This window comes from Peromyscus leucopus, chromosome 19, assembly GCF_004664715.2.
Source record: "Peromyscus leucopus breed LL Stock chromosome 19, UCI_PerLeu_2.1, whole genome shotgun sequence".
Lineage (NCBI taxonomy): Eukaryota > Metazoa > Chordata > Mammalia > Rodentia > Cricetidae > Peromyscus > Peromyscus leucopus.
In genome coordinates this window covers 62615483-62641074 of record NC_051079.1, presented here as the reverse complement: position 1 = coordinate 62641074, position 25592 = coordinate 62615483, and the positions used below count along the sequence as shown (strand labels likewise).

Here is a 25592-nt window from a genome sequence, read left to right as displayed (position 1 = left end):
AGAGCTAGGTAGAAGAACCGGCAGCTTCTCTCTGGGAAGCAGCAGAGGGCCTGTGAGTGCTGGAGTCCTCCACTTGCATGACCTGTCATGGCTGTGCGAACACCCTGGCCTCGGCCTCTCTGCCGGCTGTGTAAGAAGGCTGCTGAGCTCAATTCTGAGCCAGCCAAGAGACCCCCTCCTGTGTTGCCTCCTGGTGTCGAAACATTAGGTTCAATAAAAGGCTTCTCCAGGGCTGCAAAAAAAGGCTAGCTCAGTGATTTAGAGTACTTGCTGCTCTTGCAGAGGTCATAGGTTCAGCTCCCAGCATCTACATGGTGGCTCAAAATCACACCTAAGTCCAGTTCCTGGGATCAACCCCCGCTCCTCTAGCCTCTTCAGGAACCAGGCACACATGTGGTACACATACATACATGCTACATGCAAAACACTCATACATAAAAGATAAATCTTTAAGCCCACTATAAAGAGGCTGGCCTAGAAGTCACTGTGCAGTTCAAGTTGGCTTTACCCAACACTCCTACCTTAGTGTCACAAACACGGAAGTAACAGGTGTAGATGTGCTTTTCTGCATGTGCGGAAGGTCCTTTTGTTTTGGGATTTGTTGTTTCCATGTGGCTTTAATATGGTATGTGTTTTACCTACATGTATGTCTGTGCACCACATGCATGTAGTGTCCACAGAAGCCAGAAGAGGGCGCTGGATCCCCTGAAACTAGATTTTAAAGGCTGAACCACTTCTCCAGCAAACAGACAGACAGACACAGACACACACACACACACACACACACACACACACACACACACACACACACTTAAACTTGCTATGTAGCCAAAGATAGCTTTGAACTCCTGATCTCTCTACTCCTAGACCCCATGTGCTGGGATTTCAAGGACTGTAATAGCAGCCCAGTACCAAGGCCACTGATGCTTAAGCTCAGAGTGACCAGGGTCCCGTCAACCTGGATGAACTGGAGTAAACGGCACTGAATCCTCAGGGGTTAGGGTGAGGGCTGTAAAAGGTCTGAGTCTGAGGCTAGCCCCTATGGACACAAAAAGGCCCAGAATTGCCAAAACTGGAAGAGCTTCTCCATCCCACTCACAATTCCTGTCTAGAGAGTACAAAAGGCCTGCACTCAACTGATGGGTTACAAAGACATACTAAAGTTATACATATACGTACATACATGTGTGTGTGTGTGTGTGTGTGAGTGAGTGAGAGAGGAGAGAGGGGGAGAGAGAGAGGGAGAGAGAGAGAGAGAGAGAGAGAGAGAGAGAGAGGTGTGTGTGTGTGTGTGTGTGTGTGTGTGTGTGTGAAGGGTGTGTGTGTGAAGGGTGTGTGTGTGTGTGTGTGTGAAGGGTGTGTGTGTGTGTGTGTGAAGGGTGTGTGTGTGAAGGGTGTGTGTGTGTGTGTGTGTGTGTGTGTGTGTGTAGGGTTTAAGACAGGGTTTCTTAAAACCTGGCTGTCCTGTAACTTGCTGTAGACCAGGCTGGTCTTGAACTCAGAGTTCCACCTGCCTCTGCCTCCCGAGTGCTGGGACTAATGGTGTGCAACACCATGCCCAGCCAACCCTACAGTTCTATTAACACAGGGAGAAACTAGGCAAAACATGAAAAGCACACAGAACTTTCTTCTATTGTGTTTAAAAAGTATTATTAGTCTATAATTACTTTAAGATAAAAAAGGCTTACAGAAAGAACTAAAAAAATCAAAATTCAAAACTCTTAAGCTGCAAAGGCTGGAGAGACAGTTCAGTGGTTTAAAGCACCTGCTGCTCTTGACACGGATCTGAGTTTGGTTCCCAGCACCTATGTGGTGGCTGATAACCATCCTTACCTCCAGTTCCAAGGGATCTGATGCCCTCTTCTGGTTCTGTGGGCACCAGGCATACATGCAATACATTTATACATGCAGGCTAAACACACATACATATGATGTAAGAATAAATAAATCCTAAAAAGAAAAAAATCTAACCTGCAATTCTCAGAAAGCTACCAACAAATCAGATGCACAGGTACTTCTTAGATGTAGCGGGAATCTTAAAAGGTCTAATTAATAAAATGAAACCTTGGGCCAGGTATTGGGGTGAACGATAGAAGATCAGAGAAGCAGAACAAGCCACAGCTTCCTCACCTCACCAATTCCTCAGCTGGTCCTATTTCCTCAGACTGGAAGCCTCTGAGTCCTCATCCAGAATGAATCTCAGCTGAACTGTGCTGCTCAAAGCCTAAAAGCTTAACCAGCCAAATGCTTCTCGTTTCTAGTCTTCACGCCTTATATACCGTTTTGCTATCTGCCATCACTCCCTGGGATTAAAGGCTCACTTCTGGGGATTAAAGGCATGTGTCACCATGCCTGGCTGTTTCCAATGTGGCCTTGAACTCACAGAGATCCAGACGGATTTCTGCCTCTGGAATGCTAGGATTAAAGGTGTGAGTGCCACCATTTTCTAGCCTTTGTATCTAGTGGCTGTTCTGTCTCTGACCCCAGATAAGTTTATTAAGGTGCACAATATTTTGGGGAACACAATACCACCACACACACACACACCAATTAAATGAACCAATTACGTTCATTTTATACAGTAATTCACTCCATTTCACACTGCCTACATTATCACACAATCAGATACTGGGATCTTACATGCCACTCACTTAGCACCTGAGGATGTTCTGTCGATTACACTGGTGTCCACATATGATTTAATCCTCACAAATCTTACTCAAATCTGAAGGAGCTCCCACAACAGCAGCCAGTCAATAGTCAAGGTCATCTGAGGTATGATTACTGCTAATTAAAAATTAAACGATCCTCTCTTCAACACAAAACACGCACCAGGGTCTCCCAGGGTATGGATCAGAACTCTTCGCACACGCCATTAGCCATTAAGGCTGGGCAGAACAGCTCCTGTCTTCCTCCACACACCCGAGGGCGGTGCTGGCTCCTTCGTGCCAAGTTCTGCCTCCCCTTTCTGATAGTTTCTCATTGTATTCTAGCCAGACCTTGAATTCACAATCCTCCTCGCTCCCAAGGGCTAGCAGGGCAGGTGTGTGCCACAACACTGGCTTGAAATCTTGTACTTGTCCAGTTATCTGTGACCTCAGACTATGTCTCACTGAACGTTTTTGAAAGCACAAAGTGTGGCAGTTTGAATAAGAACAGCACCTATAAGTTCACTTGAACACTCGGTCATGGGGAGCAGTACTGTTTATTAGTCAGGGATTAGGGGGTGTGGCTCTGCTGGAGTGGGTGTGGCCTTGTTGGAGGAAGTGTGTCACTGGGGGTGGGCTTTGGGGTTTCAAAAGCTCAAGCCAGGCCCAGTGTCTTTCTTCCCAGTGCCCGCCGATCCAGATGTTCAACTCTTCGTTACCTGTCCAGCACCATGTCTGCCTGTGCTTCCCGCTGTTATGCCTAGTTCTCGGGGACCCCCAAAAGACCACCACAGAGACCGAATCCTGCATGTAAAAGTGAAAAGCCTTTATGTCAAGCTCCAGAGCTTGGTCCCTCTGTCTGTCCGACGCAGTGGTGAGAGCAGAGAGCCCTGAGCTCAGGTGGGGCAGAGTTTTTATCACAGCAGAGGTTGGGGTGAGGGGATTTCCAGGGTCCAGGACCCTGATTGGCTGACAATTGTCTAGGGGTATCTGTAAAACAAACAATAAGTGTGTGCTAGACTCAAGGACATCTGGCCACCTTTTCTAATGGTTGGAATGTTTGGGAGGTCAGGTACTTCCTCACCCCTGGGTGGATCCCTGGGTGGTATCAGCTTAAGGCTTTTCCTGGATCTGGGTGTTGCCTGCCAGTAAGTAAGCCTGTCCCAGAAGCTGTGTCTAGGCCCCTAAGCCTGTCATGGCTGCTGTGTGGTCCAGCTATTTTGGGCCCCTTCACACCGCCATGACAATAATGGACTGAATCTCTGAACTGTGAGCCAGCCCCGATTAAATGTCTTCCTTTATAAGGGTTGCCATGGTCATGGGGTCTCTTCATAGCAATAGAACACTGACTGAGACACAAACAAAAGAGACAATTTGTTTACAGTCAGCTACTCATCAGGAGACTATGCAAATTAGCAGTCAGAACTGTAGCTCTAATGTTAATATCCTGGATAAACACCTCCAAGTGTGTGGGTGAAAAATGGGTTGGTTAAGAAAGAGGTTTTCAAGCCGATAGGCTTTAGACCCAGGGGCACAACCCGTGCCCCCATACCTCCACCCACTACAGCCCCAGGTGCAGGCCAGCCGGCTGGACTCCTGCAGGCAGGCCTGACCACCCCCCCCCCACAGACCCTGTAACCCACAAGCCCCACTCCACCCATCCCCCCATCCCACTCCCCACCCCACCCCACCCCCACCCCCGAGACCAAAGCTGCTCCCTGAGACACAGACTCCACCAGCTCCGACTGGACCAAGAGAGCCTTCATCCAGTAACTGATGGAAGGAGATGCAGAGATCCACAGCCAAGCACCAGGCCGAGCTCCGTGAGTCCAGTCAAGGAGAAGGAAGAGGGATTATATAAGCAAGGAGGGTCAAGAGCATGATGGGAAAATCTACAGAGACAACTGAACCAAGCTCAAAGGAACTCATGAAATTTAGACCGACAGCTGTGGAACCTTCATGGGACTGGACTAGACCCTCTGCATACGGGAGACAGTTGTGTAGCGGGGTCTGTTTTAGGGGCCCCTGGCAGTGCAATCAGGGTCTATTCCTGGAGCATGAGCTGGCTTTCTGGATCGCATTACCTATGGTCAGACACTTTGCTCACCCTTTAGTGTGTGTGTGTGGGGGGGGGGGCTGGGTCCTGCCTCAACTGAACGTACCAGGCTTTCCTGTCCCCTCTATGCAAGAGGACATGGTGGGGGGGAGTGGGGGGAGGGGGGAGGGATGAGAGCGGGATCTGTGGTTGGTATGTAAAATAAATTTAAAAAAAATAAAGATCAAAAAAATAAAGAAAGAGGTTTGCTGGCATAAGCAATTATGTCTGGCTTCCTCTGGCTTTCTACAGACTGGATTTTGCTTCTGTAGGCTTTATTAAATTAAAGAATAAGATGACATCAGATCAAAAGATGAAAAGCACGGCAATTTGCTTCAAATGGAACAGAAGAGTACTTCACTTTCCCTGTGATAACTTAAGGGAGTCCTCGAACATGGCTGAGAATATACTCGGCCTGCAGGGCCTGCCAGAAGGCCTGGCTTGGATCCCCAGCGCGGTGTCTGGGGCTGGAGAGATGGCTAGTGCTAAGAGCACGGTCTGCTCTTCAGAGGACCCAGGTTCAATTCCCATACATGGCAGCTCACAACTGTCTGTAACTCCAATTCCAAGGGCCCCTACATACATACATACAGACAGACAGACAGACAGACACACACACACACACACACACACACACACACACACACAATCACTTGCTTTCATTTTAACTGGAACCCCAAGTCCTTAGACCAACGAGGAACAGACGAAGATGGAACTTGAAACTCGCCACCATTCAGCCCCCAGCAGAGGCCCAGTGCCTTCCCCTCAATGCATCAGAAGACTTCTTTACGTTTCAGCCCTTCTTTCTGAAAGTTTATTAGTAACTGATTCCATCATCTGGTTTCACTTATGATTTCCATACTAGTAATACTTTCAAATCTCTCCTTCTAGCCCCAAACTCTGACCAGAAGGCCACTTTTATCAATATCCCTAAAATCCTTAAGACTTTATGTTTTCTTTTTTCAAATGTGTATGAGTGTTTTGTCTATGTGTTAATAATGACACATACGACCATGCCTGAACAAGAAGCATGCTGTTCCTGATGCTTGCAGCATTCAGCCTTTCAAAGGAGCTACTTTCATGCATGGGGAGTAAAGACCACCATCTCAACACACAAAACTGATTCCATCTCCTCCTACACAGCTTTCCTATCACCTTCTCGTCCCTTCCCTAGAGCGCTCATTACGTAAAAAGGAGCTTGAAATGGCATATTCCTACATTATATAAAATGTATCTCCCTAGGTGTATTACTCCTGAGAGGCAAGAGTCTTACCTTTTTTTTCTCCTTATCCCTAATTAACCTCCAGCACACTGCTAAAAGAAAGTACTCAAAAGATGCTTCCTGAAATAGCCATGTTCCAAGTTAATAAACACATGACAAGACCTTCAACCTAAATTAAGAGTGAAACACACTATTTCAAACAACCAAGTGGGGCTGGAGAGGTGACTCATAGTTAAGAGCTCTTCCAGAGGACCTGAGTTCGGTTCCCAGCACCCATGTCTGAAGGTCCACACCCACCCGCTGACTCTAGCTCTAAGGAGTACAACGCCCCTTTTCCTGGCCTCTGAAGGCACACACCGGGAGCATACGTTAACACAGACAGACACAACCATAAGTAAAAATTAAAAAAAAAAAATCTAAAAACTTAGCATCACTGGCAGATACTCTACGTCACTGGATGCGGTGGGTACACGCTGAGTGCCCAGTGTATGACAGCAAGATTACCATCCAAAACTCCTGAGGCAAGGGGCAGGAGATGGGAGTGGCCGGAGAAACGGTCTCTCCCCGTCATCCCCAGCAGGTGTCTAGGCTCAAAGGGTGAAGGACGGGCTCCCTCCAAGGATCACACTGCCACGCATGATGGCATGGATCTTCTTCAACCTGGAATCTTGGCATTCGAGCACCAATCAATGTGATATCAATGCAAGCCAGCCTTTCTGGCTCACTTGGTCCTACACACGAGCATTCCTGTACCTCAAAGTGGGGAGAATTAAGCCCACTAACATCCGCTCGTGCCAATCTGGGTTCCAGGAAATTCTAATAGAGGCTGCTACACTCTGTGCTTCCTCTTGCCCTCCCATTCCACCTGTCTAGTCCAACATGGTACCAAGAGGAAGCTAGAAAACTAGACTCCTCCCCAGCCCTGCTCACTACAGAGGAAGCACAAGGCTAAGATGAGGGGAAATGGACATCAATGCTGGGGATTTATGTACATGTCGAATGAGAACCTAGTGGGTAAGGCAGAGCAAAGGACAAAGGGATATCCACATTCTCTGACACCTAATATTTTCATGTATATATTTATCCTTTGCCTTCCAACAGGTCAGCTTCATAAAGGAAGGGCTTCCTATCTGCATTCTAAAAAACCTACCTCACAGATAAACTGACATGTTGGCAAGTTCTAGGGATGCAAATGTCCATCACACTGTTGTTTATAACAATAACCTAAACAGTTGACATAGTTTATCCCCGTCTTCACTTGGGGTAGACTGCACTGCAGAATCACTCTGAAAAGAAGTTAGATCTTCAGTGTGTAAAGATGTGAAGATATTCTGCGGTGGTTGGAATAAGAAAGGCCCCATAGGCTCACGTACTTGAATGCTTAGCTACCAGGGAGTGACACTATTTGAAAAGAATTAGAAAATGTGGCCTTGTTGGAGGATGGGTGTCACTGGGAGTAGGCTTTAAGATTTCAATAGCCCATGCCAGGCCCAGTCTGTTTGTCTGCATGCCTCTGCCCACCCCACCCCACCGCCTATGGATGAAGATGTAGATGTCTCAGCTACGTCTCCAGCACCATCTCTGCCTGCATGCCACCATGTTCCTCACCATGATAAGGGACTGACCTCTGAAAGTGTAGGCAAACCCACAATTAAATGCTTTCAATTGTAAGAGTTATCTTGGGCATGTTGTCTCTTCACAGCAAGAGAACAGTGACTAAGAAGTTGGTACCAGGGGCTGGGGAACTGCTGTGACAGGCCTGGCCTGCTGTTTGTTGGAGGAATATGGAAGACTTTAGAGCTTTGAACTAGGAAAGCGGCCAGAAGCTTTAAGCAGGGCTTAGTGGCCATCCTAGTAAGAGCATGAAGACAGTGACGAGAACAATTTGAACTGTGGGGGCCCAGTTCAAAAAGTTTCAGGGCAGAAGAATATTAGTAAGTGGCCTAGAGACCATTCTGTTGATATATGGCAAAGAATTTTTGCCCTTTTCCTAAAAACCTGCCTGAGGCTAAACTGAAGAGTTCTGGATTAACAGCTTTGGCAGAGAGTTCAAGGTAGCCTAGTAGTGACTCTGTCCTGTGGTTATTAGTAGTCACTCTTATGCAGATCTATAATGAAGCCTATCTGCATAGGCTGAGAACCACTGCTTTAGAGGACGTAAGAAGGGGGTGTAGAGTTTCTCTCCAAGGCGAAGGAAAGCCACTGAGGCAAGGCACGTGTCAGGGGTGTCCCTGCTTGGAGGCCTAGAGGGGCCACTGAGGGAAGCTGTGAGGGTGAAATGCAGATTGTGCTGACACCCTAAAATGTTAGAGATGCCAGAGTGTGGGATACCTACCAAAGAGAGCTGCTAACAGAGTGGGATCAGTCAGAGAGAGAGAAGTGTGCTGCAGTCAACAAAGCTGAAAGAGTTGGAGATCTGAAGAGCGTTTCGACATCAGACACGGAGATGCAGAGTTTGGAGTTTGCCCAGCTGGTTTTTGGTCTTGCTTTGTCCAGTATTTCCTCACTATGCTCCCTTCCCTCCCTTTTGGAATAAATGGTGATACATATTTTGTACCATTGTATGTTGGAAGTATGTAATCTGGTTGTTTATTTTGATTTTACAGGGGATTACAGTTAAGAGAATTCCTTGAACCCAGGCAGTGGTGGCACACACCTTTAATCCCAGCACTCGGGAGGCAGAGCCAGGCGGATCTCCATGAGTCTGAGAACAGCCTGGGCTACCAAGTGAATTCCAGGAAAGGCGCAAAGCTACACAGAGAAACCCTGTCTCGAAAAACAAAAACAAAAAACAAAAAAGAGAGAGAGAGTTCCTTGAGTCTCTGAAGAGACTTTGAACTTTGGACTTGCTTTTAAACAGTATTGAGATTGTGATAGTCCCCCACAGGCTCATATATTTGAAGGCTTAGGTATCAGAGAGTGGCACTATTTGAATGATTAGGAGGACCAGGAGGTGTGGCCTTGTTAGGGGATGTGTGTCACTGGGAGTAGACTTTGAGGTTTCAAAAGCCCATGCCAAGCCCAGTATTTGTCTTTGTCTCTCTCTAACTAGGGATACGGACGTAGAACTCTCAGCTACTTCTCCAGCACCGTGTCTGCCTGGGTGCTACCATGCTCCTCGCCATGATAATAATGGACTAAATCTGAAACTAAGCAAACCCACAATAAATGCTTTCTTTAATAAGAACTGCCTTGGTCATGGTATCCCTTCACATCAATAGAACAGTGACTAAGATGTATCCTAAATAATTCAAGCAAAAACCAACAAAGAGGAAGTAAAGCCAAAGAGCAGTAGGTTCTATCAATACAGACAAACATGCTGGCCCTTCCAGGATATGCAGAGCTTGCCTGCAAGAAACAATGGCCCCAAAGTGGTTACTTTAAAGAATGGGACTAGGGGTCAGCAACATGGGACCTAGTAAAGACAACCCCACCAAGCCTGACCACCCAAACTGGATCCCCAAGACCCACATGGCACAAGGAGAGAACCAACTGCCCTCTGACATCCAGACTTGCACAGTGGCATATGCGTGCTCACACACATAAACATACAAAAACAAAGATATAAAATTGCTTTTTAATTTATTTTTAAAGAACAGAGCTAGAGCCAGGCCCAGTGATCACACTTTTAATATCAGAACTTGGAGGCAGAGGCAGGTGGATCTCTGAGTTCCAGGCCATCCACAGCTACATAGTGAGACCCTGTCTCAAAGGAAAAAAAAAGTTAGGAAAGAAAAGACAATCTGTTGGGTTGGGGAAAGACTTCTTATTCTGTCCTTCTGTACTGCTTAATCCCCACCCCACCCCCAACAATAACATGTCATCATTTAAACTTTAAAAAGAGGTGAACCAAGTGTCCTCCATGTGCTCTCCTAATAGGAGGCTCCAACGTGCTTCAGGCTGTGCCAGTGTCTCGGTGAGTAACCCAAGGTTATGTACTCAGTCTTAACTTCTCAGTCACAATCCATCATAAACCTTTACCTAACGGACATGTTGATTTGATGTCTGGTTCTCATCTTAAATATTAACCCTGAATTCATCACTGTCCCCCCAAATAAAGAGCCACTTCAAAAGTCAGTATTTCTACCAATGCTGTCAGCATTCTTGGCTCATGGTGTTTGAGTTACACAGCCAAGCAGTCCCTCCACAAATACTATTACAGATGGACAAACGTGCCAGGCACAAAGGTGACAACTGAAAAGAAAACTGAACAAAACCAGGTCTCTGCCACTAATGAATCAAACACTGATGTGAAAGACAGTCTGTCAATAGATTAAGGTAAATAACTATACTGGAGTTATTTCTACCCAAGAAGCTACGGAAATACAAAAGAATTTGAGGTCAAGGAAAGAGAATATACAATGCTACTTTCATTTAACCAATTTATTTCCATCTATCTATCTATCATCTATCTATCTATCTATCTATCTATCTATCTATCTACCTATCTATCTATGGCAGAGATAGATAGCTCACTGGTTAAAAGCATTTCCTGCTCTTGCAGAGAACCCAGGTGTGGTCCCCAGCAACCACAACAGCTCACAACCGCCTGTCACTTGTGTTCCAGGGGACCCAATGCCCGACTTGAGCCTCTACCAGCACCTACACGCACATGGTGCACACTCATTCACACAGACACACACAGACACATAAACGATGAATGTTTTTTAAATATAGTTTGTGTGGGGAGGGGGGCGAGCATGCCATGAAGATGTGTGGAGGTCAGGGGACAATTGAAGGAGTCAGCTCTCACCTTCCGCACACACCATCTATACTGCAGAGACTTTAAAGAGAAATCTCATAGCTGGACTGGGTAACTAGAGAAACAGACAAGGGTCACTAACCAAAGAACACGTTGAATGTCACAGACACCACGGGCTCGTGGGTGATGGGAGGAAGTCTCTGAAAGACTGCTCCCAGTGCTATGTTAAGTAGAGTGAGGTGCCGGGTGCAGCAAATGAAAACAAGCCGGGTGGTGATGGCGCACGAGGGAATCAAAGCGGAAGCCTTAAGAAGCCAGAACGACGCCTTTAATCCCAGCATTCGGGGAGGCAGAAGCAGGTGGATCTCTGAGAGTTCGAGGACAGCCTGGTCGACAGAGTGAGTTCCAGGACAGCCAGAGCTACACAGAGAAACTCTGTCTCAAAAAAAATAAAATAAACAAAAATAAATAAATAAAAATGAAATAAAAAGATGAGAGCAGGGAGAGTGCACCCCAACCAGCACTGCTTAGGACACCCCAGCTTGAGTCTGCCAAAAGGGACACCAGCACGGAGTGAGCCAACTGACCCATGGAACCCTGGGAAGGTGGCAGAAATGCAGAACAGCACCATGGGATCCAAACAGGGTGCAGGGCTGCCTGTGGGACTCGTCCATGGGATCATGGGTGACTGGAAGGCCCTGAGACTCCAAGGCTAAGCATGGGGACGGCAACGAGACGGAGGATAAATGCAGGGGGGTGAACACAAAAGGCTTCCCAGCCTCTGAGGCAGGGGACTGAAGATTCAACTCCAGGGGATCTAAATGGCCACCCAGGAGCAGGAGCTTTAGGATTCTTCCCCCAGCACGCTCTAACAACTGCTTACCCCTCACAGCAATGCCTAGCGCTCCTCTAACGGGGCTGGGTGTGGGAGGCAGAGGCAGGCGGATCTTTGTGAGTTCAAGGCCAACCTAGCTACAGAGCAAATTCCAGGACAGCCGGGACTACACAGAGAAATCCTGTCAGTCTTTAAAAGGAAGAAGGAAAAAAAAAAAGCTTCTGATATGAAATAAAGACACCAAAACGAACCGGAGAGAAGTCTCATAGGCAGCAGATCATTCCGAGGATATTTAAGTTAATATGCTCCAAGAGCTAATAAAGCCCAATGGTGGCAGTGACAACGGGAGACGTCATATAGCGTCCACTGTGTCCCTTAGCCCTCAGCTGCATTTCCCACACACTGACTCGTTTCCCTTCAACATCCAGTGAGGCGGGGCTCACTCTCACTGCCGGGCTCACGGCTGGCAAATGGTGGTACGAGGGTCAAATCTAGCCAGCTGCCTGAACAATAATTTTTAAGTGGCTACCAAAAAAATAACGAATACTTTTATGACATGAAATTAAAATGTCAGTGTCCATAAGTAAAGTCTTATTACAAAGCTGCTCCTGTCACCCCCACGCAATGTCCTGGTCCCTTTCTCCTGCTACTCAACACAGCACAAACTTCCACGATGCACAGACCTCAACAGCACTTCAGGTCCAGGTGGGCTGGCTCATGCCTATAAGCCCAGCACATGGGAGACTGAGGCAGGGGGACTGCTTCAAGTGTGAGGCCAGGCTGGACATACTGAGCCTCTGACTGGTCGGCGCAAACATAAAAAAGAAAACAGACTCCAAAGTCATTCGCCCTTTCAAGTTCTTTTCGAGTTGTACCTTTATTATTTTTAACTATGCACACGCGTGTGTGCTCGCACACGTGTGGGTGTGGGCACATGAGTGCAGGTGCCTGTGGAGGCCAGAGGCATTGAAACTTCTAAAATGGGCAATGTGTGAGCCTCCCGGCGTGGGTGCTGGGAACGGAACTGAAGTCCTCTGCAAAAGCAGTACGTGCTCTCGACCGATGAGCCCTCTCTCAAGCCCCTCTAATATTTTTTAAATATTATTTACGTGCGCTGTGTATGTGAGGGCACGTCACATGTGTCACAAGGGTCAGAACCCCTTGGAACTGGAGTTACAGGCAGTTGTGAGCTGCCCAATATGGTACTGGGATCTGAACTTGGACCCTTGAGAAGAGGTAGTAGAAGTGGCTGGGTGGTGGTGGCGCACGCCTTTAATCCCAGCACTCAGGAGGCAGAGGCAGGCAAATCTGTGAGTTCGAGCCCAGCCTGGGCTACAGTTCCAGGAAAAGGCGCAAAGCTACACAGTGAGACCCTGTCTCAAATGAAAAAAAAAAAAAAACAAACAAACAAACAAAAGCTAGGAGTGCTCTTAAAGGCTGAGCTGTGTCCCTCCAACACCATCTTTTCTCTCACTAAAGTCAGGCATTTGACTGTTAGTAACAGCGCAGCGATGCCAGAAGAATACACCGTGAGGAACTCGGCCAGACCAAGCACTGCTGCGATACCCTAACTTACACCACCACACAGCCCTCAGTCGGGAGAGCAAGGATCACAAACTACAACACTTCAAACAAAGCGCCTCATCATTCACAATGTTCCCAAAAATAACAAGGGGAAAAAAAAATGAGGCCACAACCAAATTAGATCTCAAAATGGTTCATCAGATAACCAAGTGAAGAAAGACATTTATAAACGGTGAGTCAATTACACTGTATTGGATTACAGAAGCCAAGAACCTTGTCCAGAGAAAAATTTAATATTTGACTAAAATTTAATATTTGAAGTGAAGACAGTTACTCAAAAGACAGTCTGTGTGGAACAGTGATAACTATGAATACTTTCACAAAATGCAGGAAAATATTAACTCAGGGGCTGGTGAGATGATTCATGGGTAGAAGGTGCTTGCCACTAAGTCTGACGGCCTGAGAGCGGTCCCTGGGACCCACTAAGTCTGACGCCCTGAGAGTGGTTTCTGGACCCACTAAGTATGACAGCCTGAGAGTGATCCCTGGGATCCACTAAGTCTGATGGCCTGACAGCAGTCCCTGGACCCACTAAGTCTGACAGCCTGAGAGTGATCCCTGGGACCCACTAAGTCTGACGGCCTGAGAGTGATCCCTGGGATCCACTAAGTCTGACGGCCTGAGAGCGGTCCCTGGACCCACTAAGTCTGATGGCCTGAGAGCGGTCCCTGAGATCCATTAAGTCTGATGGCCTGACAGCAGTTCCTGGACCCACTAAGTCTGATGGCCTGAGAGTGGTCCCTGGGATCCACTAAGTCTGATGGCCTGAGTGTGGTCCCTGGGATCCACTAAGTCTGATGGCCTGAGTGTGGTCCCTGGACCCACTAAGTCTGATGGCCTGAGAGCGGTCCCTGGACCCACTAAGTCTGATGGCCTGAGAGTGGTCCCTGGGATCCACTAAGTCTGATGGCCTGAGTGTGGTCCCTGGGATCCACTAAGTCTGATGGCCTGAGTGTGGTCCCTGGACCCACTAAGTCTGATGGCCTGAGTGTGGTCCCTGGACCCACTAAGTCTGATGGCCTGAGAGTGGTCCCTGGGATCCACTAAGTCTGATGGCCTGAGAGCAGTCCCTGGGACTCAGATGGCAGAAGGAGAGGACTGACTCTTGCAAGGTACCCTGCCCTCACAAGAACACACAAGTCAAAAGTTAGAAAAAAGTAAGGGGAAAAGGAAGGCAACCTGCAATAGAATCTGTAAAGATGTGTAACAACTGACCATGGTAGGTATGGGTGGAGCGAATAGAGAAGTACCTGAACAAATTTACAAACCCTGAAGAAATGTAAGATGTACAAAATCTGTGGAGTCTTGATATTATGTTTTAATGATTCAGCCTAGCATGAGAAGGCCCCAAGTGCTTTATAGAAAACCCCATCAATGTACAGTCACCACTGCAGCCCCCAACACTAGCAATCCTTTACCACCACCAATAATAATAATAATAATAATAATAATAATAATAATAATAATAATTAATATAGTAACAATAATAAAATGGGCTGGAGAGATGGCTCAGTGTTTAAGAATACTTGCTCTTGTGGAAGACCTCAGCTCAACTCCCAGGACCTACATGGTGGCTCACAACTATCTGTAACTCCAGTTCCAGGGGATACAACACCCCTTCTGATCTCTGTAGGCACCAGGCACACACAGGGTGCACACACATACCTGTAAGCAAAACACTCATATAATAAAATAAAAGAAATTTTTAATAATAAGTCTTTTCTTTTTGAGAGAGAGGGGTCACCAGACTGACCTTGAATTCAATCCTCCTCCCTCAGCCTCCTGAGTGCTGGGATTATAATCATGTAATTCAGGAAAAAAAAAAATTGTCTTTAAGACGGGGTCTCACATAGCCCAAGCTGGGCTCAAACCTGCTATATAGCCAACGACGGCCTTGAACTTCTGACCCTCCTGCCTCTAGCTACCTCCCAAGTGCTGAGATGCCTGGCACAGGACACCATGCCCAGGTTACATTACACCAACGACAGAATCGGCACACCTATACGCTAAGCAAGCATTGTACTCACTCACAGTCCTCAACGCTCGGCACCGCACTTTATCAATGAAAACTCTGAGAAATTTCCTCTCCCTTACTACAGAAGGACCTAAAAAGTAGCTTTCACTTTGCCTTTCAGCCCACAAACCCTAAAATAGTTTACAATACCTACCAATTCTTGGCCTAAGGGAAAAATAAAATACAGCAAAAAATGCTTAGTTTACCTAAAATTACAGAACCATAAAGTGGCACACCAGATGTCACACCCACACAGGTAAGGTACAAAACGCATTCTCTTTTAGCCACCACATCCATCATATTATCTCTACAATACACTCTTTCATGAACTGCAAGATACCATCAAAAAAGAAAACAATTTCAAGTCTAAGGAAGATGGCTCAGTCACTAAATTGCTTGCCACCAAGGCATGAAGACCTGAGTTCAGATTCCCAGTACCCACTGAAAAGCCAAAGGCAAGAGTGAATTATAGTACTGGGGAAACAGACAGGTAGGTCCCTGTTCACTGGCCAGCCAGTCTAGAAAATCAGTGAGCTCCCGGTTCCATGAGAGACGCTGGCAAAAAGTACAGAGAAAACTAGTTAAGATACCAAACACTGACCGCTGGCTCCATATACACACGATGCATACAGGCAGAATCAAAGGACCCTAAAATTAAGAACAAAAAAAGCTGGGTGTGGTAGTGCCCTTTAATCCCAGCATTTTGGAGGCAGAGACAGGTGGATCTCGAAAAGTTTGAAGCTAGTCAGGGCTACTTGATGAGATCCAAGTCATCCAGGGAAACATACCGAGTTTTTGTCTCAAAAAACAGAACTAGCTGGGCAGTGGTGGTGCACCCTTTAATTCCAGGACATCCAAGACTGTTACACAGGGAAACCCCATGGGGGGCGGGGGGAGCCAGAGCAAGGGCTGGGAGTGGGGCACACACCTTTAATCCAAGCACTTGGGAAGCAGAAGTAGATGGATTTCTATGAGTTCAAGGCAAGCCTGGTCTACACATGGGCTACAAAGAATGATCTGGTCTCAAAAAAGAAGAAGAAGCCAGAGCACAAGCTGATACTGGGTGCTTTACAGAGAGACTTATTACACAGCAAACATTTTATTTATGTTTGTTTATTTATTTAATTTTTAAGACAGAGCCTACTATACTGCCCCGCCTGGGGTGGAACTCACGATGTAGGCCAAGTTGACCTCAAACTCACAGAGATCTGCCTGCCTCTACCACTGCCGGAGTAAAGGCATGTGGCACCACACCCAGATAGAACATTCTCACTCCAAACATTATAGCCGTGTAATCCATGTATCCCTACCAGATCTAAACCAGTGAGCCCCACGCTTATGTACTGATGAACCCAGTCCAGAACCATCTAGTGAGTGCCAGGTGCATCTGATTGTCACCCAGTGCCTCCAAAGCACCTCAAATTCAACACCCCAATACTGAAGTGTAGAGATATCCTTCTTCTGTCTACCTCCACACACCTAATCAGGTTTCTATGTCCAGAAACATGAAAGATTAGACAGACATATAAATGATTGATTACAGATTGGTTGGTTGATCTTAAAAGTATATCCATTTCACTCTCCAGGCAACATAAAGTAAATGTGAGTCCCATTTTGCAGATAAAAAATTTAAAGTCAAAGGGGTTGAATAGGTGTGGTGCCACAAACCTACAATTTCAGCACTCAGGAGACTGAGGCAGGAGGATCTCCTGGAGTTAAGGTCAGTCTTCTAGGCGGCATCATGAGTTCAAGACCAGCTTAGGTGACAAATTAAGACCCCATCTCAAGGGGTAAGTGGTTAAAACCTCACCAAAGCAAACAGATGACAGCCAGGTGCAGGTTTAGAGTTGTCTAAGTGTATAGATCAGCCTGGAGGCTGCAAACAGACAACTACTCACCAAACAAGGCGGAAGAGCTGACTGCCTACAGCCTCTCCAATTTGCTAACAGAAACTGCCTTTTCTTTTTTTAATAATTTATTTGTATTTTATGTACAATGGTATTCTGTCTGCATGTACATCTGTGTGAGGGTGTCAGATCCCCCGGAACAGAAGTTATAGACAGTTGTGAGCTACCAGGTGGGTGCTGGGACTTGAACCCAGGTCTTCTGGAAGAGCAGTCAGCACTTTCAACCACTGGGCCATCTCTCCAGGCCTTCCTTCCATCTGCTAAAAGAAATTGCTTTTCTAACCAGACATATTCCTGTCTAACTAACAGCCACCTCTTGGCTATCTACTTAGCAACCCTCTTTGCACCCCTCCCCTGCTGCCTGGATATTTTAGCTACAACTCCAGCAGTCCTCCTGGACCCAAAGATCAAGGTCTATGTCCTAGGAATGACTAGGACGTAGAAACCACCAGGCCCCAAGACAGTGAACAGCCATATCTCCAGACTCCTGTCCAGTGAGAGATACATTAGTAACATGTTGGAGGCCTAGGCAGCTGCTGCAAGATCAGAACAAGTTTACGTTACACAGTGAAAACCCGTCTCTAAAAAAATAAATAAAATTTAATGACAAACTCACCCCAACGAGAAATGTCCTATCAAGGGTGCTGCAGAGATGGCTCAGTGGTTAAGTGATCCTCTTCCAGAGGAGCAGGGTTCTGTTCCCAGCACCCACATGGCAGCTCACAACTCTCTACAGCCAGGTCCAGGGGATCTGACACCCTCTTCTGGCCTCCCCAGGCAGTGCATGCTCATGGTACACAGATATACATGCAGACTAAACTCCATACATAGTAAATAAAAATAAATAAAATCTAAAATAAAATTTTTTTAAAAGAAATACACTATTATATGACAAAGAAAATCTTTGACAGCCACTTCTAAAGGGCATAGTAGCACACAATTTTAGTTCCAGCATTTGGGAGGCAGAGGCATAAAAATCTCTGAGTTCAAGGCCAGGCTGTTCTACATCCAGGCCAGCTGGAGCTACATGGTAAGACTCTGTCTCAAAAAACATAGAGACTATTTACCAGCACATTAAGTTTGGAAAATTAAGCTCTGCTTTAAAAATAAGAAATTATGCAGGGCGGTGGTGGCACACACCTTTAATCCCTGCACTCAGCAGGCCCGGATCCCTTCGTTCAAGGCCAGCCTGGTTTACAAAATAAGTTCCAGGACAGTCAGGGTTACACAGAGAAATCCTATCTCCAAATCCCCTTCCCCTAAAAAATTACTAGCAAAATTAAGCTTGAAGACAAGAGCATAACTGCCACTGCCTCCCTGTCAAAAGGTACACTAAGGCCCGTCACCAGAGAGCCAGGTGCCTCACCCAAGGACAGCAGACCTCCACAGCTCATCAGCAATGTGGAACAGGACAGCACATTAGAGGACTTCTGCAAATCCTGTCCACCTCTGTCCCTGGAAGAAGAGGAGCAACTGCCACCCTGTCACTCTGCTTTCTGGCCCACAGCACTCACCCCTGTACAGCTGAGTCATAGTACTTCAGAAAGTACTTCAAGTCCAAACGTCCCAGCAGCAGCTCAACCTAACTGCAAATATCCTCTCTCTCTCTCTCTCTGCCAGCACCCTCCTATCCCACTGAAGTAGGGGTGTCTCAGAGAATCCTTGTCTCCTCACTTGTACATGAAAAGAAGCACCACCAGAGAGAGAAAGAGAAAGAGAGAGAAAGCACACTCTGATTACAAGTATCTAACATTTCTAAAAACATAAATATAAAAGAGACCAAAATGAACAGCCTGCGCTATGCAGTCAGACCCTACTAAGGAAGGAGAGGGGAGGGGAGGGAGGGGGAGGGAGGGAGGGATGGAGGGAGGGAGGGGATCAGGAAGGAGAAACTTCACATGGTGTTAGATAGCTTTATGCTTACTCACTTTTCGAGTTTATCCAAGTGATACTGCCAGAGCCACAGGTATTTCTCAGTCCTTGTTTACAGTCCTCTCTGCTCTAACCAGCCCATCACCTGCATCCTGACTCAAAGGGAGTACTCCCACTGCATCTGGGCAAAGAAAATAACGCAGCAAAACAGTCCAAAGCATGCTGAGATTGGCAGAATATCAGCCTCCAAAGGCGTCCACATCTTAGCTGTTCAACTCCAGATAATGTTACCTCCAAAAGGGACAGCCATAAACGCAGGCACGGGGGCTCAAGCCTGTAATCCAGCACTTTGGAGGCTGAGGCACAGGATTTTTTTAGTTCAAGGGAAGCAGAGAGACTTCAGAGATGTGCCTGAAGTAAAGACGTAGAAAGTAGAGGCTGGGGAGATGCTCAGTCAGTGAAATACATACCACACAAACAGGAGCCAACCTCAGATCCCCCACCTTCATATAAAAATCAAAAATAATAATCATCTTTAAAAAAAAAATAAGCACACTTGTATGGGTGGAGTAGTGGCCCCTTACTAAGGAAAAATTGGAGGCTGCAAACACATTAGTTAAGGAACAGTTAGATGCTGGACATATCACTCCTTCCACTTCACCTTGGAACTCACTTATATTTGTTATTAAAAAAGAAGTCAGGAAAATGGAGGCTATTACAGGATCTTAGAACTGTAAATAAAACCATGCTTCTCATGGAAGCAACACAGCCTGGCTTGCCTGCCCCTGTGGCAATTCCTAAACATTTGGCATTCGGCATTTCAGCCGTGGTGAATGACCCACTGTCTCTTGTCTCTTATTTTTTAATCCACAGCCCCTCACTCGGACATGGTGAACAGGTATCAGTAACGCAGGCGTTACCGCTCCACACACTGTTTGAAATTAACCTGGATTATCCCTATGAAACTGATCCAATCGCATGGATCTTTATGTGAAGGCGTTGTTTTTAACCCCAGCACTTTCGGACAGAGGCAGATGGATCTCTGAGCCTGATCTACAGAGCAAGTTCTAGGACAGCCAGGGCTACAACAGAGAAATCCTGTTTTGGGGGAAAAACAAACAAAAAAGATAGTCAATGTTAACAACATTTCACTGTTTTACAAAGAACGAGCCATACTGATTGTTAAAAGTGGAACTGAGGAGTAGCAGGAACTACTGGAGAAGCAGGAGGCACTATGGTTTTTTGTTATTTAAGGAATAGTCTGAAGCCATTTGAGTGACCAAGGCCTAGGAACACAGATTCAGGTCACCCCAAATTCCATGTTCCAATGTGGAATGATACTACAACATTTCATCAAGTGAAACATGGATGTGTTTGTACTGCCCAGTCGCCTCCTATCAGATGGATCCAAAGACAGAAGTACTCCATGAAACATGGATGTGTTTGTACTGCCCAGTCCCCTCCTATCAGATGGATCCAAAGACAGAAGTACTCCATGAAACATGGATGTGTTTGTACTGCCCAGTCGCCTCCTATCAGATGGATCCAAAGACAGAAGTACTCCATGAAACATGGATGTGTTTGTACTGCCCAGTCACCTCCTATCAGATGGATCCAAAGACAGAAGTACTCCATGAAACATGGATGTGTTTGTACTGCCCAGTCGCCTCCCATCAGATGGATCCAAAGACAGAAGTACTCCATGAAACATGGATGTGTTTGTACTGCCCAGTCACCTCCTATCAGATGGATCCAAAGACAGAAGTACTCCATGAAACATGGATGTGTTTGTACTGCCCAGTCGCCTCCCATCAGATGGATCCAAAGACAGAAGTACTCCATGAAACATGGATGTGTTTGTACTGCCCAGTCGCCTCCCATCAGATGGATCCAAAGACAGAAGTACTCCATGAAACATGGATGTGTTTGTACTGCCCAGCCCCCACCTATCAGATGGATCCAAAGACAGAAGTACTCCAGTTCTTGCCCAACCCAGTTCCCCCTTGCAGTGCACTCAAGAAACCATCCTTCTACAAAAGTAAATAAAATCTAAAAAGATGCCAACGCTTAAAAATAATGTCCTTCTAGCTATTGATGACATTGAGAAGTCAATATTATAAGTATGCTCGTAGTATTATATCAATATTAAAAGAAGAGTAATGGAGCTCAATCTCCAGCAGGTATTACTGAAATGCTACACTTACGATTACTGGCACTGTCAGAGCTGGTAATGGTATGTAAGAATACATATCTTAGGGACTGGAGAGATGGCTCAGCAGTTAAGAGCACTGGCTGTTCTTTCAGGGGTTCCTGAGTTCAATTCCCAGCAACCACATGGTGGCTCACAACCATCTGCAACAAGAACTGGCACCTTCTTTTGGCCTGCAGGCATGCATGCAGACAGAGCACTGTACACATAATAAATAAATTTAAAAAAAAAAAAAGAATACATTATCTTAGTTCAATATTTGTTCTTTTTTTCTTCCTCATGATGCTGAAGATCAAACTCAGGGCCTTGTACATGCCAGGCCAGGATTCTACCACTGAGCTATACAACTCCAGTGGCTCTCAACTTGTGGGTCCCAATCCCTTTGGGGGGGTCACCTAAGGCCATTGGAAAACACAGGTATTTACATTATGATTCCTCCCCAACCCCCAGCTGAGGACCGAACCCAGGGCCTTGCACTTGCTAGGCAAGCGCTCTACCGCTGAGCTAAATCCCCAACCCCTAAATGTGTTACTTTTTTTGTTTTGTTTTTCCGGACAGGGTTTCTCTGTGTAGCTTTGCACCTTTCCTGGAACTCACTCTGTAGTCCAGGCTGGCCTTGAACTCACAGATATCTGTCTGCCTCTGCCTCCCAGGTGCTGGGATCAAAGGTGTGCACCACGACTGCCCGTACATTATGATTCCTAATAGTAGCAAAATGACAGTTAGGAAGCAGCAGTGAAAATAACTTTATGGTTGAGGGTCACCACTACATGAGGAACTTATTGAAGGGTCAGTGTCAGGAAGGGTGAGAGCCACCAATCGACTTTTGTCACAACCTTTCCACAAAGCAACAAGACCTTGACCAAAACGAACAACAAAGACTGCTTAACATACACGTTATAACACAGACTTCTTTTTGGTTTATCAAGACAGGGTTTCTCTATGTAGCCCTCGCTGTCCTGGAACTCTCTCTGTAGCCCAGGCTGGCCTCGAACTCACAAAGATCCGCCTGTCTCTGCCTCCCAGTGCTGGGATAAAAGGCGTGCGCCACCACCGCCACCACCACTACTAGGCCAACACAGACAGACTTCTCAACAGCTCGATCCTCTTCCTATTAACATTATCCTAGCTCAATTCTGTTTCTTAATAACCTGGCCACTTCTGGTTTCATCCATTATACTTCAGTCTCAGCTCCTGCCCCACTTACTAACTTTATGAGCTTTAACCAAGCCCCCCAACCTCTAGAATGCCAGCTCCTCATCTTCCAGATGAGGCTATTCACCCTTGCCCCAGTGTCTCTGAGTTGCCAAGAAGATGGTCTAAAATGAAAACTCCAGAGCAGAACAGTAGTTCTAGAAACCCATGAGCTTCATCCTCTGCAGCTATCACTCACCTATTTGACAGACTGTCTTCCTCGACTGAGCGAGCCCTCAACTCAGGCATAAGCATCTGGTTCTGGCAAGGCTCCACAGCTCCCCACCACCTCCCCTCGCATCTTATCCTCCTGTCCAGCATCTCCTCTCTAGACCTTCAAGGCTCCCACGCCCTCTGCCCCCAGCCAGTCTTTGCTAGCCCCATTACACTCACCCCCTCGCTGTAGTTCAGTCTTTCTATCACTCCACTTCCCTCAAACCCCACTTTGGCCCCTTTTCACCCTTCAGCTGACACCCAATGACTCAAGCAAATCCGCCAAGGCAGAAAATAGACTGATGGTTGCGGGGAGTGAAGGAGGGAGTAGGAGCGACTGCTAATGGGTACGGATCTCTCCCGAGGAGGTAAAAATGTTGTGGGGTTGCTGTACGGTGGCACGATCCTGTGAACAGACTTAAAAGCTAGTAAGCTGTACTTTAATGGTACTTCCAAAGCATGCATTTTATAGTATACAAGGATATCGCCAATAAAAATGTGTCTGTCAGAGGCACAACACGCTACTGCTCGCCCTGCCCATCACACGCCCATTTGTCCAGCCAACCTCGGCGAGTGTCCGGAAGCTCCCGCCGTTCCGGCAACCCCTAGGTCCCGGAGGGGCGACCGGGGGTCCCGTTCACTTGGTTCTGCACAGCCGGGCGCCGAGGGCCCCCGAGCTCCGCGCAGCCCCGGGGCGGCCCAACCTTCAGGGGCCGCAGCCCGGCGGCGCGCGGCCGGTCACCTCCGGCTCAGTCCCCGCGGGGCGGTGCCACGCCAGGGAAGCCCACCTGTGTCAGCGGCGCGGACTCCCCTTCGAGCCGCGGCGGGCGGGCGGGCGGGCGGCAGGGAAGCGGGAGCGCGGGCGCACAGCGGCCCCGGTGTGCACGCCGCCGGCTCAGGCCTCCATGGTTCCGCCGCTCAGCGGCTCCGGCTCCGGCTGAGCTCCGGCCCCAGAGATGTCGGTGCGGAGACGCGGGGGCCGGGATGAGAAGAGGGAAGCGGCTGAGGACGCGGCTAGGAACTGAACGGCCGGGCGCGCACCAGCAGCAGGCGGTCCCGTGGCACGCCAGACGCGGGGGCTTCTGGGAAATGTAGTCCTTCTGGCGTTCCTTCCTCCTAGCGTCTCCCGGGCAACCACATAGCCACGTGGCAAAGTGCAGATGCCTCAAACTCCAGGCTCCTGGGAGCGAGAGCGCCTGTACTGGTAAATTTAATTGAGATTAAGGGCCCTGTTCGTTCCTGTTGGATAACCACACCAACGTCGAACAAATCTTTTGCGGACAATGAAGAACTGAAAAATAAAATATTTTTAACGGAAAGATCTGGACCCTTCAGCAATATACTCAGGATGAGTCCCACCAAAATGAGAATCACTATCGTGTAGCGCCGAAAGTATGGTATTTGCCTGCGAGGCTAAAGAAGGATTGTTCCGAGTTCGAGGTCAGCATGGGCTGCATAGTGAACGACAAGCCAGCCGCAGCTGCAGAGCAAGAGCCTGTCTGAAAACAAAACCAATAGTATGGAATTGAACCTATAATCCCAGTACTTGAATGATGAAGGTCATTCTGCTATATAAGGAGGCCAGCCAGGCTACACGAAACACTGTCTTTATAGAAAAATACGGAATTTTAAGTCAAATGACCTGAGGTCACCAAATGAACACCTTTGAGTATTTTAGCTCCCCTCATCTAAAATATGTACATAATTGCAGCCATTGCGGTAACAACCATCCACGTTATGGACTGTTTCCTATGTGCCGTTCACCGGCATTTTTATTTTTCTAAATAACCCTATGAAACAGCTATCGCTATTACTTCCACCGTATAATCGCCATGTGCCAACATTCTCTGTAAAGTGCTGTATAAATATTAGACTTCACTTTTCCATCTATTTATTTATCGGGAGGAGCAAGTGCATGCCGCGGAACAAGTGGGGAGGATGGGGGACAACTTGTGGGAGTTGATTTTCTCCTACGCGTATGGAGCCTGGGATGGATTCAGGTCATTGGGACTGGCAACAAGCGCCTTTCCCCGCTGAGCCGTTTTGCCAGCTTGGACATTCTTTGACAATATCAATTGCCAGTAACTTCCCTGGGCTTGCCGAACAGCAAAGCATACTAAAACACGAGGCGCCTGAGGATCTAGCTAAAAAGAGGAAGGCACACTTGCCCAGCCATTGGAAAGAATGGTACAGCTGTCTACTGACTGGAAAGCGTGTTTGTGAAAGGTAGACATAGCGATTCACACCTGTAATCCCCGAAGTTGGGAAGTAGAATCAGGAGGATCAAGGTCATCCTTGGCTATAGAGTAAGTTCAAGGCCTCAAGGCCAGCCTGGGCTACCAGAGACATTCTCTCTCTCTCTCTTTTTTTTTTTTTTTAGACAGGATTTCTCTATGTAGCCTTGGATGTCCTGTAACTGGCTCTGTAGAACAAGCTGGCCTCGAGTTCACAGATATCCACCTGCTTCTGCCTCTCAAGTGCTGGGATTAAAGGCATGCCCCACCACTGCCTGGCTGACCTTACCTTAAAAATATCAAAAAATAGGGCTGGGAAGACTAAGGTGCTAGAGTGAGTGAGGACCTCAGCTGCAATCCCCAGAACTCATATAAAGCTGTGTGCGGTAGCACAGAGTTGTAATCCCGCACTCCATGAGCCAGATGGAGGATGGAGATGTAGAATCCACCGAAGCGCCTGAACTAGCTCACATGGAACACACAATGGCAAACAAGAAACCCTGTCTCAAGATAGAAGGCAAAGACTCCAAGGTTGTCCTCTGACCTCTACATGTTGGGAACAGGGAAAGCACCTTGCCCTGAGTACTGCCATTTTGACTTCAGACTTCATTTTACCTGTAGGGTGAAACAAAGTTCAAGTTCCCAGGCCCTGGGGCAGTTGGAGACTTTCCAATTGCTAACCCACCTCCTCCTTAAATAAGAGAAATAGTCTGTTACACATCTTTTGTTCTCTAAAAAACATTATGGCTGTTCCTAACAACAAAAAGAACCAGTGAATCTGATTGTTTGGACTGAAAAGCTTACATTCTGTGGGGATTGACAATGATGGAACACATAGGGAAAGCCCTAATCTTTGAATCCTG

At 47.1% G+C, this 25592-nt stretch overlaps 1 protein-coding gene across 2 annotated transcripts in view; it reads right to left on the bottom strand.

The window, feature by feature from the left end:
* The window catches only part of Dym (dymeclin), a 295335-nt gene extending 271795 nt beyond the window's left edge, over nucleotides 1-23540 (bottom strand). The window contains exon 1 of one of the 2 annotated variants that reach the window (XM_028871947.2): nucleotides 23284-23540. The gene's annotated coding sequence lies outside the window, so the exon portion shown is untranslated. The remainder of the gene's footprint in view (nucleotides 1-23283) is intronic. The other variant, XM_028871945.2, reaches the window with a different exon arrangement.
* Between the last annotated feature and the right edge of the window lie 2052 nt (nucleotides 23541-25592).